The sequence below is a fragment of the Equus caballus genome, chromosome 2 (genome assembly GCF_041296265.1).
Source record: "Equus caballus isolate H_3958 breed thoroughbred chromosome 2, TB-T2T, whole genome shotgun sequence".
NCBI lineage: Eukaryota > Metazoa > Chordata > Mammalia > Perissodactyla > Equidae > Equus > Equus caballus.
The window spans coordinates 23,632,796-23,648,089 of NC_091685.1; the positions used below are offsets into that span (position 1 = coordinate 23,632,796).

The 15,294-nt window shown below is 45.8% G+C and overlaps 2 protein-coding genes across 6 annotated transcripts in view; one reads left to right on the forward strand and one right to left on the reverse strand.

The window, feature by feature from the left end:
• The window catches only part of TLR12 (toll like receptor 12), a 131,696-nt gene that overhangs the window by 34,136 nt on the left and 82,266 nt on the right, over positions 1-15,294 (reverse strand). The window lies entirely within an intron of this gene.
• Positions 3,802-15,294, forward strand: part of PHC2 (polyhomeotic homolog 2) — a 117,101-nt gene continuing 105,608 nt past the window's right edge. Inside the window, exon 1 of one of the 5 annotated variants that reach the window (XM_070249461.1) lies at positions 3,802-3,921. The gene's annotated coding sequence lies outside the window, so the exon portion shown is untranslated. Of the gene's footprint in view, positions 3,922-4,288; positions 4,553-15,294 lie in introns of those variants that run through there. The other 4 variants (XM_005607236.4, XM_023633995.2, XM_070249454.1 and 1 more) reach the window with 4 other exon arrangements.

Sequence of the window (15,294 nt, forward strand, 5' to 3'; positions counted from 1 at the left end):
GGCCATTATTTGGAAACCAGCCCACTGATCCGCGCTCAATGAGCCCTAAGAAAGCACCAGAGCCATGTCATCCCTGCAATGTTCACTGAAGATGAGTCATCGCTGTGCCTGTTGTGGGTCTCTGAAACCAAGAAGCCTGCCTGCCCCATGGGAGAAGGAGGAAGACCTTCCACATGATTATTTAGCAGGAAGAGGATGCTAGGGGGTGGGGTGGAGGGTTGCCAGCTGCTTTTCTCCCCTACTGGGGACAGCCCAAGAAAAAAAGGGGCTTTCATCACTATACGAGGATGTCACAGTCATTTACTTTCCCTCATTCAGTAAATATATGTGGATCATTTACTGTGCTGGGTGCTGTTGGAGAGCATGTGTGTATGGCTGCTGGAGGAATGCTAAAGAAATCTAACACACATTCCCTGAGTTCTATGAGCTAAACTGGATTGCAGGCCTGTGGCATGGTGGGTCATTAGCATGGCCTTGGGAATCAGACAGTCCTGGCTTGAATCCTGGCTCTGCAACTGACTTCCATTGTGATCTTGGACAAGTTACTTAATCCCTCTGGGCCTTTGTCTTATTATAAGTATTAAGTAAGATGATGTATATAGCACAGAGCCGGAGTAAGTGCTCAATAAATGGCAGTTATTTTCACTATTGGAGAACAAGATGCTCCCAGAAACAGCTTAGCAAAAGAGCAAGGTGAGGGGGCCAGCACCGTGGCCAAGTGGTTAAGTTCATGAGCTCCACTTCAGCGGGCCAGGGTTTCGCCAGTTCGAATCCTGGGCGCGGACATGGCACCGCTCATCAGGCCATGCTGAGATGGCATCCCACATGCCACAACTGGAAGGACCCACAACTAAAATTACACAACTATGTACCGGGGGCTTTGGGGAGAAAAAAAGGAAAAATAAAATCTTTAAAAGAGCAAGGTGATTATGGTCAAGCAGGACCTGTCCAGTTCAGGCCCTCATCACATCTTGCCAGACACTATCTAACTGAACGCTCAGAACAACTCTGGGAGGAAGTTAGTCCCCTTTCACAAATAATGTTACCGTGGCTCACAGATGTAAAATAACTTGGCCAAGTTCACAGAACAAGCAATGTGGCAGAGTCAGGATTCAAACTAGAGTTCCCAAGCACATGTTCTTCCTATTCCTGGACAACATTTATTTGCAAGTCAGAGGGAGAGGTGGGCAGCATATGGTTAGGAGAGGGCCTAGAGTGGTTCGCTTAGGCTGTGGTTGCCTCTTAGAAAGTACTTTGTTTGTATTGGACTGATATGTGTCTTTTGTTTAATTAGAAAATACATCTCTAGTGCTTCCTATAGGATGTCCTAAGCACTTTATGTTAGTAATTCATTTAATTCTCACAAGAGGTGGGCACTGGATTATTCCCATTTTGCAAATGTGGGTACTGAGACACAGAGAGGTTAAGCAACTTTCCCAAGGTCACACACAAAATGAGTAGCGTAAGCAGGAACCACACTTGCTTCTTTGGCTCCGAGGACAATACTCTCAACCATTGGTCTATACTACACTATCTTTTGGGGCGGTGGTGGTGTGTTGGCTGTTAAAGTGTGTACACGGCGGGAAGGGGAAGGATTAACACGCACAGCCCACCCTTCGGTGCTATTGCTGCAATAAGACCGTGAGTAATTTGACCCTGTAAGGTGAATGGCAGGATGGGGGCTGTTTAGCCCCCGGATTCTCTGAGTCAACAGCTTCTCATCCCTGGCCCACTTCCTGAAAACTCTTAGCACTCAGCTTTGGAAACCCTTTGAGCACAAAGAGCTCATTTCCTGTGGCTAGGAAGGACGAGATGAGTTCCTGATGACAGCTCATCTCCCTCATTAAGGCACTCATAAAAGTGTTTCAAGGAACCTGACTTATGGCTCCGCAGTTTGTCAAGATCCCCTTCTGCAAGGAGCCGCTCTGGTAATTTGGTGCTAGGAGATGTGCAGGAGAAACCAGCTCCTTTGAGTCCAGGAATTATTTATGATCCTAAGAAGAGACAATGTAATTTGAAGAGATAACAAGCCTTCACCGGCACAACAGGCTGTTTAATACACCATGAGGGATGAGAGGCAGCTTCAGAATTCCAAAGCCAGCTAGGAAACCGTGGGTTGTCTTTTCCTAGGAAAGCTCCTGGGTCAATAACAGCTAACTCTTATGGAAGATTTACCTCCGGGCTAGGGCTCGTGCTAAGTGATTTTATACGTTAATTCATTTAATTCTCACAACATTCCTATCCTATTTTACAAATGAGGAAATTGAGGCACAGAGAGGTTAAATAACTTGCCCAAGGTGACACAGCGAGTGAGTAGGAAAGTCAGGCTTTTAACCCAAGTAGGTCTGCCTCCTCATTTGTACCTTAAACACTAGTCACAGCTCAGGAGGACACTAGGCTTTAAGCTAGCCCGGTAAGGTGAAATGTACATTTATATTCAAAATTATCTTTGATGATCCTTTAAAACGCCTACTGAACTTAGTGAATTTTAGCGAGGCATATGGCCTTGTCTAATAATTAAAGAACCACTGAGCTAAACTAAAGAAAGGAGCAGAAGGAAGGTCTATGTGCAGATGTTTATGCTTTTAAACCAGCCTGCCTTTGGGGAACTCTCAGATCCCCAGGGGTGAAAATGAAGAGGCAGAGAATTATAGAGCATCCTTACCCACCTGCAAGAGTGACTCTATTCTCTTTTACTAGTTAGCCTCTGTGACCTTAATGCATATCACTTGCCACGTGTTATCTGTCTGGGTTAAAAGAGAACATAGTCACAGCTTAAGAGGAAGAGAGAGAAAGTTCCGTTAGAGAAGGGGTTTAAAAGTCCAAGCCTAAATAAAGTGAACCTGATGCAATGAGACTAGCTCTAGAGCCGGATAAACCTGGATTTAAACCCTAAATCTGCTACTTACTAGCTCTGTAACCTTGGGGAATTCGCTTAACTTCCCAAAGCCTCAGTTTCTTAATCTGTAAAATGGTCATAGCAATACTGCCGTGTTGGGAAGATTGAATTTAAAAGTTTTTAAAGTAGTGAGCTTGAGTATAAATCAGAGTAATTAAGCATCAGTTCTTGATAGCTGTTTGCCCTAAGGCAGGTCACATCACCTCTCTGAGCCTCATTTCTCCTCACCTGCAATATGGGCATAACTGTTCTGCCTGCTAACCTCACAGGTCATTGTAAAGAAACACTAAAGCACTATACAAAGTTTGTACGACGATTTTTCTCAGCTGCTTGGTATACCTGGAATTGTGAGGAGGTGCTGGGAGACCCCTGCTGGAGAAAATAACTCAGGAGAGTCCTGGGCCTGAAGTTAGAAATGGGTTCAGATCTCCACGTTTGCCAGTTAGTGTGGCTGTATGACTTTGGGTGAGTGAGCTAACCTCTCTGAGCCTCCGCTTTCCCTTCTATCAAATGGGACTAACAGTACTGACATCACAGGGTTACCCCAAGAACCACATTCTGCAGGAAAGTGTTAGGCACGTGGTAAGCGCTCCATAAATGTTTGCTGAATCTGAATCCTTCCGAGAGGAGCCAAATTCAGCTGCTCTTCTTCCGCGGGATGGGAAAAGGGCGCGAGGTCCGCGCACGCAGCTCAGGTAGGGAAGGTGCTCCGGCAGAGCCGCGGGACTCCAGCGCCTCCCCACTCCCCCGCCCTCCCAGCCGTTGCCATGGCCACCGGTTCAGGCCCGGAGCAGCACCTAGGCGAATTCAGCCCAATCCCCGCCTTTCCAGAGTGACCATTGGCTGGAGAGGCCACGTGACGCGCGCTGGTATGCTAATATATGGTAATCGCCCACGCCCCTCCTCCCGGGCCGTGTCCGAGCAGCCAGCAGGGAGCGCGGCGCCGAGCCGAGGGGGCGGGCTGAGGGGCGGCCCCCGGGAGAGAGCGGCCAGGTGGAGGAGGAGCGCGAACGCGACCGCAGGTAACGGGCGGGCGCGTGCGCGCTGGGGCCGGCTCGCGGCGGCCCGGCCGCGCGCGGGGCACTCGGGCGGCTGCACCGCCGGCTTAACCCTTTGGGCGCCCAGCTGTCACGGCCGGGCCGGGGCGCGGCGGCCGCGCCGGGCCGCGCGGGGCGGGGCACTGCGGTGGCCACGGGCCGGCGGGCGGCCTGCCCCGGGAGCCGCGACGTGGGGCCCCCGCCCCGGGACCGAGCAGTGCGGGCCGGCGGACCGACCGGCTGCGGGGGATGCGGGGCCGGGGCTTGCGGGAGGCTGCGGGGAAGCGGCTGAAGCCCCGGCCCTCGCGCGGTTTCTCCGGGGGGCCGAGCCCCGCCCGCGCCGCCCCAGCCCGTGGCCTTGAGCGGCCTGCGTCTCCTCCGCTCGTCCCGCCGCGTGGGAGACCCGGGGATCGGGCCTGACCTCGGCGCCCCCAGCTCAGCCGCGGCCTGACAGCCCCATCGCCGGGCACTTTTGACCTGGAGTCAAGCTGGGGTCCCCTGGGACACGAAGGCAAGATTGGTGCTTGGGGGGCACCAGAAGAAGGAACTGGGGATTGTCGGTGCTGGGAGGAGAGGACAATCCCCTAAAGGAAAAGCAGGCCCCAAGATTTGCCAGGTTTGAAAAAGGGGGATGCCCAAGAAAGGCACTGGTCCCTTGTTTTCTGTGCTGAGTGATGATCTGACACTCATGGGGTAAGGTCACTGCCGGACACCTGGACTGGGTCTGTCATGTCCAGAGGAAGCGGCTGTTTTGCGTGTTTCTAACAAATTTCTTGTAAGGCAAGGTCTAAATCATCTTCCTCCCTCCCCCTCTTCCTAGGTTTGCTCCAGAAGTGTGTTCTTTAATTACCCCCTGACCCCCCACCACCAATTCACTAAGATTGGTGGCAGCTTTAGGCTCATGGCGTAATTTAGCTTTCACTACAATAAAAATGGTAGGATGGGCGGTGCACCACTAATGTTAAGCTTGCTCTGGGAGCTTCTTGGAAGGGGGCGGGGGGGGGGGGGGGGCAGGGGCGGGGGGGGGCATGTTTCTATCACCCATGCAGATGAAAAACTGGCTAATGTGCCAGTGATATCAATAGAATTTTCTTTTATGAGCCTAAAGTCGTTTCTTCTAAATCAAGGAAAAACGTGGTTACACATGAAAAGTACCAGGAACCAATTTGATTTTTGCAAGCGTGGTGCAAACTGCGCTTTCATGTTGCTCTTGATGTCTTTTATCACACAACAAACACATGCTATATGCCAGGCACTCTGCTATGTCCTGGGAATGCAAAGATGAATATGATAATTACTCCTTGTCCTCCAAGAAGTGGTGGGAGAGACAAAATTGCCAGGAAAAGTGATAAAAAGCATAATAGACATATATAAAGAGCTGTGGAAGCAGAGGAGGGAACAATTAGCTGTCTGAGAGAGTCAGGGAAGGCTTTCCAGGGAAGAACATGTTTAAGGAAGGTCTTGAAGGATGAATAGGAGTTTGCCTTGCGGAAAAGATTGGGAAGGACAGGAAGGGCAGCCAACACAGAGGAAACAGTGAATACAGGCACTTAAAGAGTATGGATATGTCTAGGCAGTGGCTTTATATTGCAGCCATGGCCTTCTTCCTTTCTCCATAATTTCCCAAAGATAACCTAGAATTTCTAATCCCCACCACAATTTTCAGGTGGCATTTTTCCTTCATATTGTTCTTCTCCCCCACTTTTTCCCCTCATTAGTTTTTCTGAGCCTCACTTCTGGTCTTTGTCACTCATATCTTTCCAAATAAGGGCCCAACATGTGGAGATGGCAAAGAGATCGTTTTCGGCAGCTCCAGGATAGAGGGCCTGAAAACTGGGCAAATGTGTGTGGCACCAGAGGTATCACTCCAGGAAGGCAAAACTAAACCATCCAATAAGAGGAAAATCCAAGTCCTAACAAGGGAAGCGATGCTGAATGTCAAATCTGTGAGGTCAGATTTGTGAGATGGGGGGAAATGGGTAATAAGACCAGAAGCTGGAGGGATCTGGAGCAAAAGAGGATCTGGACTGTGAGATGGGTCAGGACAAGCAGTTCTGGACTGAGACCGTGAATCATGCAGAAATGATAGAGCCCACAGTCAGGTGGTGCCAGCCGTGGAGAACAAGGCTGGATCTGATGGCTTCGAGCCACTCTGCAGAAACGGACAGCGCCATGCCCTCCATAGAATATTGCCAGTACTTCTTTCTGTTCTCGCTCCCTCCTTGCTATCATCCTCTTTGGATCCCAGTTTCCACCCATGATTCACTTTTAGTGGGGTTCTTTTACTGAGGTCTTAGCTACCAGAGCAGAGAAAATCCCATTCTGCTGCCTTAGCATCCACCTCTAGAACTATAAATAGTCTATTTCACTTCATAAGCCATCATCTAGCCAGCCTATTTTTACTTCCTGATCCTTTGGAAACAGCAAGGATGGGCCCAGAGGTGGTAAAGTGGACCTCATTCCCAAACTCACCTAATGTTTGAATCAGATAAAGGCCTTTTAGCTTCACTTAAACCAAAATTTGTTTTTAGAATGGATTGCCGTGAATTTTTGGCAAATCCCCTGTCTTGAACTATATTACCGATCAAGCCGTGTAAAGAAGGTGACGCTGGGGTGCCTAATGTGCACGGTTGAGACGGACAGTTCTGTGAGTGCAAGAGAATCACAGGTGCTGTGGAAACCATCAGTCAGCATGCTTACTGAGCGCCTGCTTGTGTGCAAATACCGTGCTGTATTTGTGCTTAGGAAGAGACAGGGAGATGAGAGAGGTGCTGTCGTCTGGGCATTATTCTCAGGCACAGGATTCGGATCCCAGTTCTTCCAGTTCCTTGCTACGTGACTTGGCAAGTTATTTGACTGCATTTCCTCATCTGTAATAATGCCACCTACCTCATATAGTTGTGAGGATTGAATGTGAAGCAGTAATCCAGTACATTTTCAAAGGGCTGCTTATGTGGTATTATAGGAGTTGAAGAAAGGAAAAGATCGTTATGGACCGTGACTATGAAGGCAGGTTTTTTTAAGAGACATGGTAAATTTTGTTACATAGAGAGAAGGAAGGTGGAAGGGATTTCCAGACAGGAAAAATAATGTTCAGAAAACACGGGACTGGAATATGAAAGGAAGGTTTCAGGGGTCAGTTGAGGAGCCTGACCAATCTGGCAAGATCAGAAGGTTTAAGGAGAGGAGTTGTAAGATGGGAGAGGTTGGTCGAAGCCACATTTTAATAGGCATTGAATGCCGAACCAAGGAGTCAGGACTTTTTCCTGTATTATGGGAAGTCTGAAGATGTTTGGTTAGGGAAGTGTTGGGTCATGAAAGCAGTGTTTTAAGAAGATTCTCTGGGGCTGGCCCCGTGGCCGAGTGGTTAAGTTCACGCGCTCCGCTGCAGGCGGCCCAGTGTTTCGTTGGTTCGAATCCTGGGCGCGGACATGGCACTGCTCATTGAACCACGCTGAGGCGGCATCCCACATGCCACAACTAGAAGGACCCACAACGAAGAATATACAACTATGTACCGGGGGGCTTTGGGGAGAAAAAGGGAAAAAATAAAATCTTTAAAAAAAAAAAGAAAAAGAAGATTCTCAACAGCAGTGTGGGGAATGAACTTGAGTGGGATAGAAAGAGAACTGTACAACCAGTTAGCAGGTGATTTAAATAGTCTAGGTGTGAGGGGATGAGGAACTGAATTAGGGTGATGGCGGTAAAATAAAAAGAGATGGTTCAGTGAGGATTATAAAGGAAACACGAACAGGACTTTGTGACTGACTGGATATAGAGGACAAGAAATAAGGAAGAATCAAATACAGCCTTGAACACGGGTGACAAGATTGACAGAAATAGGACAGAGACGAAAGCCAGTTTGGGGGAGAAGAGGAAAAGCTAAGTGCTAGATGTCCTGAGGTGATACTGGAATTTATAAGTGGACACATCCCATAAGTATTTGGAAATGGGGACTTGTGTTCAAAAGAGAGAAGTCATGAAGTCTTATATAGAGAAGATGATCACTGAAGCCGTGTGATTAAGTTAGTTCACCAGTGGTAACAGCACAGAACTAGACGTGTAGGGGACTGAGGGCTGAAGCTTGGAGACTGCCCTCGTTTAGAGAGGTAGGAAGAAGAAATGGGGTCAGTAAGGTAGAAAATAAGGAATATCAGAGAAGCAAAGGAACCATCTAATTTATTCCTCCAACAAATGCATTCTCTCCAAGACCATTTGTGTCCCTGACGCAAGGCTAATTAGACATACCATTAGCCACGAGGGTGTCACATCGCAGAGGTCAAGAGAAGAGAGGGTTCAAGCTGGAGGAATTGGTCAGCAGTATGATTGTACTGGAAAAGTGGAAAATGTCCGTTATATTTAGTAAACGGGTCCTCAGTAACTTTTTGAAAATGATACCTTCAGTTCAGTGGGGGATGGCCATGGGGATATTAAACGCCAGCTTAAAGAGGATTGCGGCATGAGATGCGGGTAAGAAATGGAGACAGTGTGCAGATCACAATTTATATGTCTGGTAATGAAGAAGAGAAATAGGAATGTGGTTTGAGAAGGCAGAGGAGTCAAGCAAAAGATGTGATCATCCTTGTCTGCTTCATTATTTTAGTTGTCCTAAAATATCATTCTCATTCCTTCATGTCCTTAATAGTAGTTTAGCAATTTGTTTCTTAAACTTACTGCTTTGATAATTACCTGTACATTTCACTGAACAATAATAGTATAGCTCCCATTCTTTGAGTGCCTGCTATGTGCCAAGTACTTTGTTTATATTCTATTCATTATCTCATTTAATCCTCAGAATACTAGATTACAACCATACGACCTCTTGGAAGCAAGGAGAAGTTAAATAAATTGCCTATGATCACCTAATTGATAAGCGGCAAAGATGAGATTTGCTCCCAGCTCTGACTCTAAAGCTTTTCTAAAGGACCATGCTAATACCATCCCTGACAGCGGGGCCAGTTATGGGCGTGCAGCCTGTGCAGTCTCCCAGGCCCCTGTGTTTAGAAGGACCTCACACTTGGTTTAATGCTCTATTGTTGCCGTCTTGAAATTCCTAATGATTTTTTAACAAGGGGCCCGACGTTTTCATTTTTGCACTGGGCCCCATAAATTATGGAACCAGATCTGCCTGAAGGTATCCGTACTCCCTCCTGAAGCTGGGGAGGCATTTTGTGTGGTGTTCTTTGTCTTGGTCGCATGGCCTAAAGTGCTTGCTGTGTCGTGGTGCATGATCACATTTCCTTGTGCTCCTCTCCTTTTGGACTCCTGAGTCCAGGGGTAAGAAGGGCAATAGGGGGATATTTTGAAGTTCAAGTAGGTATCCAGCCAGTATGAAGAGAATAGAGAGTAAAGAGGCATGGAATTATTTACTCAGATGACTTCTGGAAACTCGACTTTTAACTTTATTGCATAGGGTTACAGTCCTGTTGCTGTTGTTACTCCAGTTTAAATAAGGAATGAGTTCATTGCTATTCCTTTTGTACTCAGATACTCCCATTTGTTTGGGGGAAGCTATGGGGACCATTTTCAACCTCCTGAAACAGAAACTGGGGTTGAGCAGATATAATACAACTTGTCTGCCCTGATATGGTGATGCCACCCCCTCGCCCTCGTCTAGGGACTCCCCAGCTTTGAGCCACGTGGCCCTGTGTACCACATTTGTCTCGAATGCTCATGTCCCACTCATGCTTTGTTACCCTCTCTATTCCTTCATCTACCCAGAAGAATCATGAAAACCAGGAAAACTTAAATTTTGATATTGTCTTTCATTTTTGGCTTTACAGTCACTACTTGGAACTGACAACAAATTAAGTTTTTCTGGTTTTCGTGGTTATTGCTCTTTCAAAAACAGCTTCGCTCACCCTCTTGCTCCTCCCATTCCCGGTCTCTCTGGGTAATCGTTTGACCAGGTACTGACCAAGTCCGGACACTAGTTGATCCTGGCTGACCACTTGACCAAGCCCTAACACTAGCCAACCTAGATTTTTTTGTGAAGGAAAGCAGACAAGGCTGAGATCGTGTAGCTTCCTCCCGTTACCTGTGTCGTTCCCATTCAAAGTGCTAGTTCTCACTTCCTACTCCCAAGATGGACCAGGTGAGCCTAACAATATGTGAGATTAAGAATGTGAAAAGATTTAGAGTATAACCTATGGTATATGTCATGAAACAGTTTAGTCGGCCAGGTGTTCTCCATGTTCTATTTGTGCTAGTGGTTTAGTCCCCGTAACACACTGTAGTAGTTATCTCTCGCTGTGTAACAAATTACCCCCAAATTTGTCAGCTTAAGACAACGAAGTTCTCTGTCTTCTAAGATTCAGTTCAAGCATTACCTCCCCAAAGCATTTCCCAGCTTGCTTTTAATGAATTAGTATCCTTCCTTTCTGATCTCCCATTTTACTTTAACATCTCATTATAGCACTTACCACATTGTTGGAATTGCTAAGCTTTTCCACATCCTTAGTTTCAGTGCCTAAAACCATTCCTGGAACATGGTAGAAGCTCAATAAATGGTTGTTGAATAAGCTTAAGAATATACCTTTACTTTTTATTCTTTAGAAAACTTAGGTATACTGCAAAGTATCTTGCCTCGTGCCCCATGATAAACATACCCTTCTCCATCTCCCTTTCTAGACGCTCGTGTATCATTGTTGAAGGTTGAAATGTAAAGAAACCATTGTATATGTCAACGACTTCTTGACTTGCCAACTCACCTACTCCAGGGAGGACTTGAGCTTGTTTCTATCTGAAAGTCCCTGTTCCATGCGTACTCTGAAACCAATTCCAGCCCTTGTAGGAAATCATATACTGAGCCCCTAGCCCAAAGACACTTGGTTCAATAACACAGCCAACATTGGTTCACTATTCAAATATTGACTACAAACTTGATGGAGGTAGGGTCTGTGTCTGGCTTATTCACTGCTCTATTCCCAGCACTCAGCATTAGTAGATGCTTAATAAATACTTGATGGATGAAGTAATGACACTCCATTCTTGATACTCTTGCCCCATTCCTGTTATCCAAGTCCTGACCTCTGAGCACCTAGAATCTTAGGCCTGCATTCATCGTTTCATGTGGCCCAGACTTTTTGTCTTGGTCCTTGACTCTTCTCTTCCAGCTCCTGATCATAGCCGATCTTTGGGAATTTGTCACCTTGGTTACCGAGAACGAAGGTACCATTTCCTCTCTTGATCTTCTTAAGTAATAATATTGACCAGATGCCCTTAGGAGAATATTCTTTTCTCTGCCTATAACCAGAAACATCCAGCATACATATTAAATGTGTTTTAAAATATTTGAACGGAAACAAATTACATTCAGATTGCAAAAGAAAGTGGACAGGCTCCTTAAGAAGCAAGCTTTGGCCAGAAACCAAGTTCTAAAATTTTGTAAGTCTGTTAAACTGATTAACTTGTAAACTTCAGCAATTCAATGCAAATTAATTTTTATACCAACCAGGGGATCAATGGAGGGGAGGGAATTAAGTGAGTGTGTAAATATGGTTGCCAGGGAAACTTTTCCTGACAGAAGAGAGAAGCTCACAGGAATTTATACAGGCCCAAGGAAACAATGTAACCTGATCTTTCTCTGTTCTCTTTCTGATGGGGGAAGAAAACGTTGTAGAAACCATGGGTACAGATAAAGGTGGCTTTAGACTTTTCTGGAGACTTGAGGAGTAAGTTCTCCCTCTTGAAGCTGGCCTGAGCAGTAGAGTTCCCCAGGGCAAATATGACTGTTATAAGGCACTCATTCCTTCTGAGGAACCATCTGGAAATGCAGAGCTTCTCTGAATCCGTATCTGAAATAGTATTTATCCATTCAACAAATGTTCAGCACTTTCTAAATGGCCCATTGCCCAGAAGGGAATATGATTATAAGAGATTGATAATGATTTGCAGGTACTGTATTACACCTAGTGGATATTCCTTAAATTTTGTCTAAATTAATTTTTTGAGGAGAGGGGGATATGGACTTAAATATCTAATGCTTTTTTAAAAAATAAAATTCTATTTCTGTAGGAAAAGTATGAACGTAAGAGTATCTTCTGCCACATTTCTATTCTTAGGTCCTCGCTCCTGAAAAAAACCTATCTTGTTGATCCATAAAGCCACACCCCAAGGTGGATGTTCATCTAGTGACAGTGTCATCTGAATTGTAGGTGTAGTGCCAGTGAAGGACAAATCTATCTCCTGGGTGGCTAAAATCACAAGAGACCCTTCATATTTTAACCAAAAGTGATAGATGGTTTGAGGTCTAAAATCTTAGCTGTAAAGTGCATTGGGATCGAAATGTGTAACACTGTCCCGTATCTGACGCCTACCATTCAGTGTCTCCTCTTATACTTTAATGTACTGGAGTTTTGTACTGTGCCTGGTGCCTTTCCCTGGCCTGCAGAGGGGCAGTAGGGGGTAATGGTTAGCAGCAGGGACACCAGAGCCAGACCGCTTGGCTTTCCAGCCCTGCCTCCACCACACCTTAACTGTGACCTTCATAGCCTTCTTCACGTCTTCATCCTCTCTGTGCTGCAGGCTTCTGATGCGTGATGGGGATAATCATAGCACCCACCTCAAAGAATTATAGAATTAAGTAGGTTAATACATGGGGGGTGCACAGTAAGCTCTGCGTCAGTTTTACCTTTTATTATTTCCTGTGAGCTCTTAGATGGTAGGTTGATTCCTTTTGAAGGAAGGGACTGTTGAAATGTATGGAGGTATAATAATTTCCCTAAAGTCATGCACTATTTGGGCTCAGGCTATTTTCATCCTCAAGTTACACTGACGTTTTCCATTCTACTTAGGAAGAGAGAAAGAAAATGAGAATTAGAGCAGGAGAGGAGCTAGGCTTTGGAGTATTTTCAAACGGGTGACTTCACAGAAGATGGTGACACTAAAGCATATGAAAATGAAATTGCTTTCTCCAAGGCAAAATGGGTGTGAGAAATGGTCGGGAATGATCTAAGGTAGGAGCGGGAATAATATAATATAGATGTCATACTGGGTCAGGCCTGTCGTATATCCAGCCCAAAATTCTGTCTCTGATAATGATAAGAAGGGACAAGTGGGGGAGTATTATAGCTGCCATCCATGACAAAATCTTCTAATTAGACGCATGGACCTGCTCATTCCTGTCTTTAGTATCCTGCTGTGTCTCGTTCACCCGAGTATTTAAGCTTTATTTCTATTTTTGGTCTTTACAATCTATTCATTTTATTCAACAAACACTTTTAAAGCTTCAGCGCCCCATGCTAGTAACTAGGGGTGCAAAGATGACTAGAACCGAATCCTGGCACCCCAGAAGTTTATAAAGAAACACAGACATGGAAACATTAGTTATAGTATTGTACTCAGTGCTGTAATAGAAGTATGCTCAAGGTGTTTTGAAAGCTTAGAGGAGGGATCACTTAATTCTGCTCAGAAATGTCACCTTCTGGAGAAAGTGACATTTGAGATGATGACTGAAGGCTAAGGAGGAGCTCCTCAGGCAGTCAGTGCACCTCACACAGGAGTAATGTGTGTGAAGATGAGGTGTCTGTGTGTGAGAGCATAGTATATGCAGGGAATTCCGAATAATCTGACATGGCGGGAGCATAACGTGTGAGTGGCAGAAACAAAGCTGAACATAGGCCAGGATCAAGCATGAAAGGCTTGGTTGCCAAGTAAGGAATTTGGGCTTGACGTTGGAGGCCGTGAGGAGCTGTTGAAGCACTTTAGGAGTAACGTGATCAGATCCGCCTTTTAGGAGCATCAAACCAGGAGTGAGACCCAAGACAGAATCATGTAATTAGAAGGAGCATCTTGTTGGACTTCTCATCTACTGCTGGTATTTTTACAATTGAATATAGATATTTCTTTTCTTTTTTTTTTTGAAGATTGGACCCTGAGCTAACATCTGTTGCCACTCTTACTTTTCTTCTTCTTCTTCTCCCCAAAGCCCCCCAGTACATAGTTGTATATTCTAGCTGTAGGTCCTTCTGGTCGTGCTATGTGGGGCGCTGCCTCCGCATGGCCTGATGAACGGTGACATGTCGCCGCCCAGGATCCAAACCAGCGAAACCCTGGGCCACCAAAGCAGAGCTCACTAACTTAACCACTCGGCCATGGGGAGGCCCCCAAATATGGATATTTCTTCATTCAACCCAGATTGACTGATGACATGCCTGGTCCTGGACTAACTGCTGGAAACACTGAGAGAAACAACCCAAGCAGTTGCTTGACGTGTTTTATTTGTCCCAAGCAAAAGCCGCCTTGACTTTTCAGCTTTCCTCGTCCACCTTCTCTTCCTCGCAGTCCCCATCCCGGTGTTCTGGCTGGTAAAGAGAGCGGGTTTGTTTGCCTTGTCTGTACTCTTCACGGTTTTACTGTCGCTGTCATACCTCATTCCCCTCAGCCTTCGTCTCTCCACAGTGCAAAGTTCTAATCATTTAGTGAATTCCTGTAGAGAACGAGTCTATCCCGTCCCTTTTTTAGACTTCAGCTATTTAAAGTCTTAGTTTTCTCTCGCTTCTTCCAAACCTCAAGCACTGTGTGTTTGCGCTCTCAGTCACACATTAAACTCTTTGGGTCCTACTTCCTGTCCTTTGCAAAGTCCTCACTTTCTCCGTCCTTCTTTCTTGTTTCCCCAAAGATACGCATACCAGAACTGCAGACTGCATTATCATCTTTGCTGCTTCTGTGTGCCGTTAGCGCCTTTCACCCAGGAGATCACAGGTCCCGAGGGAAAAGCTCCTCCACCCCTGAAAATAAAGCAATTGAAGATGAAACAACATTTCTGCTGCAATACAATAGAAGAGAGAGTTTTATGAGAAACAGTATTTATTACATAATAACAAACTGTGATTACAATTCATTGAGTCGTTATATATGCTAGTTGCCATGCTAGAACGTTTTGTGAGTTCTTCTTTAGTCCTCACTGCGGCTCTGTGAGGTGAGTGCTCTTCATGCTGCCATTTTACAGATGAGGAAACTGGCTCCAAGGGCTGAAATCATTTGTTCGAGGTCACATCACTAATACCTACAAGAGCCAGATCTCGAAGCCAGGCCTGTCTGATCCCAGAAGCAAAGTTCTTTTCTACTGTGTGTTTTCCACCTTCCTTTAGTTGGAACTGCCATCATCAAATTTAGTTTCTCCCAATTTTCTTGATTCTTACTAGTCATTTTAGTAAGCTATTTTATTTGGATCACAAGGCACAGTTTAGTTTCGAGTAACACCCTCCCAGAGTTTGTGATGTTTGTCATAATTTTGCAGATTTGAGTTTGCATATTAGCCCTATAGAGGTGTTATAATTTATGTGGATGCTGTGCTTACGGTTTGGGGACCTACCTCCAGGTGAATGGATTGTGCTTTGGAATATGGTTGCATAT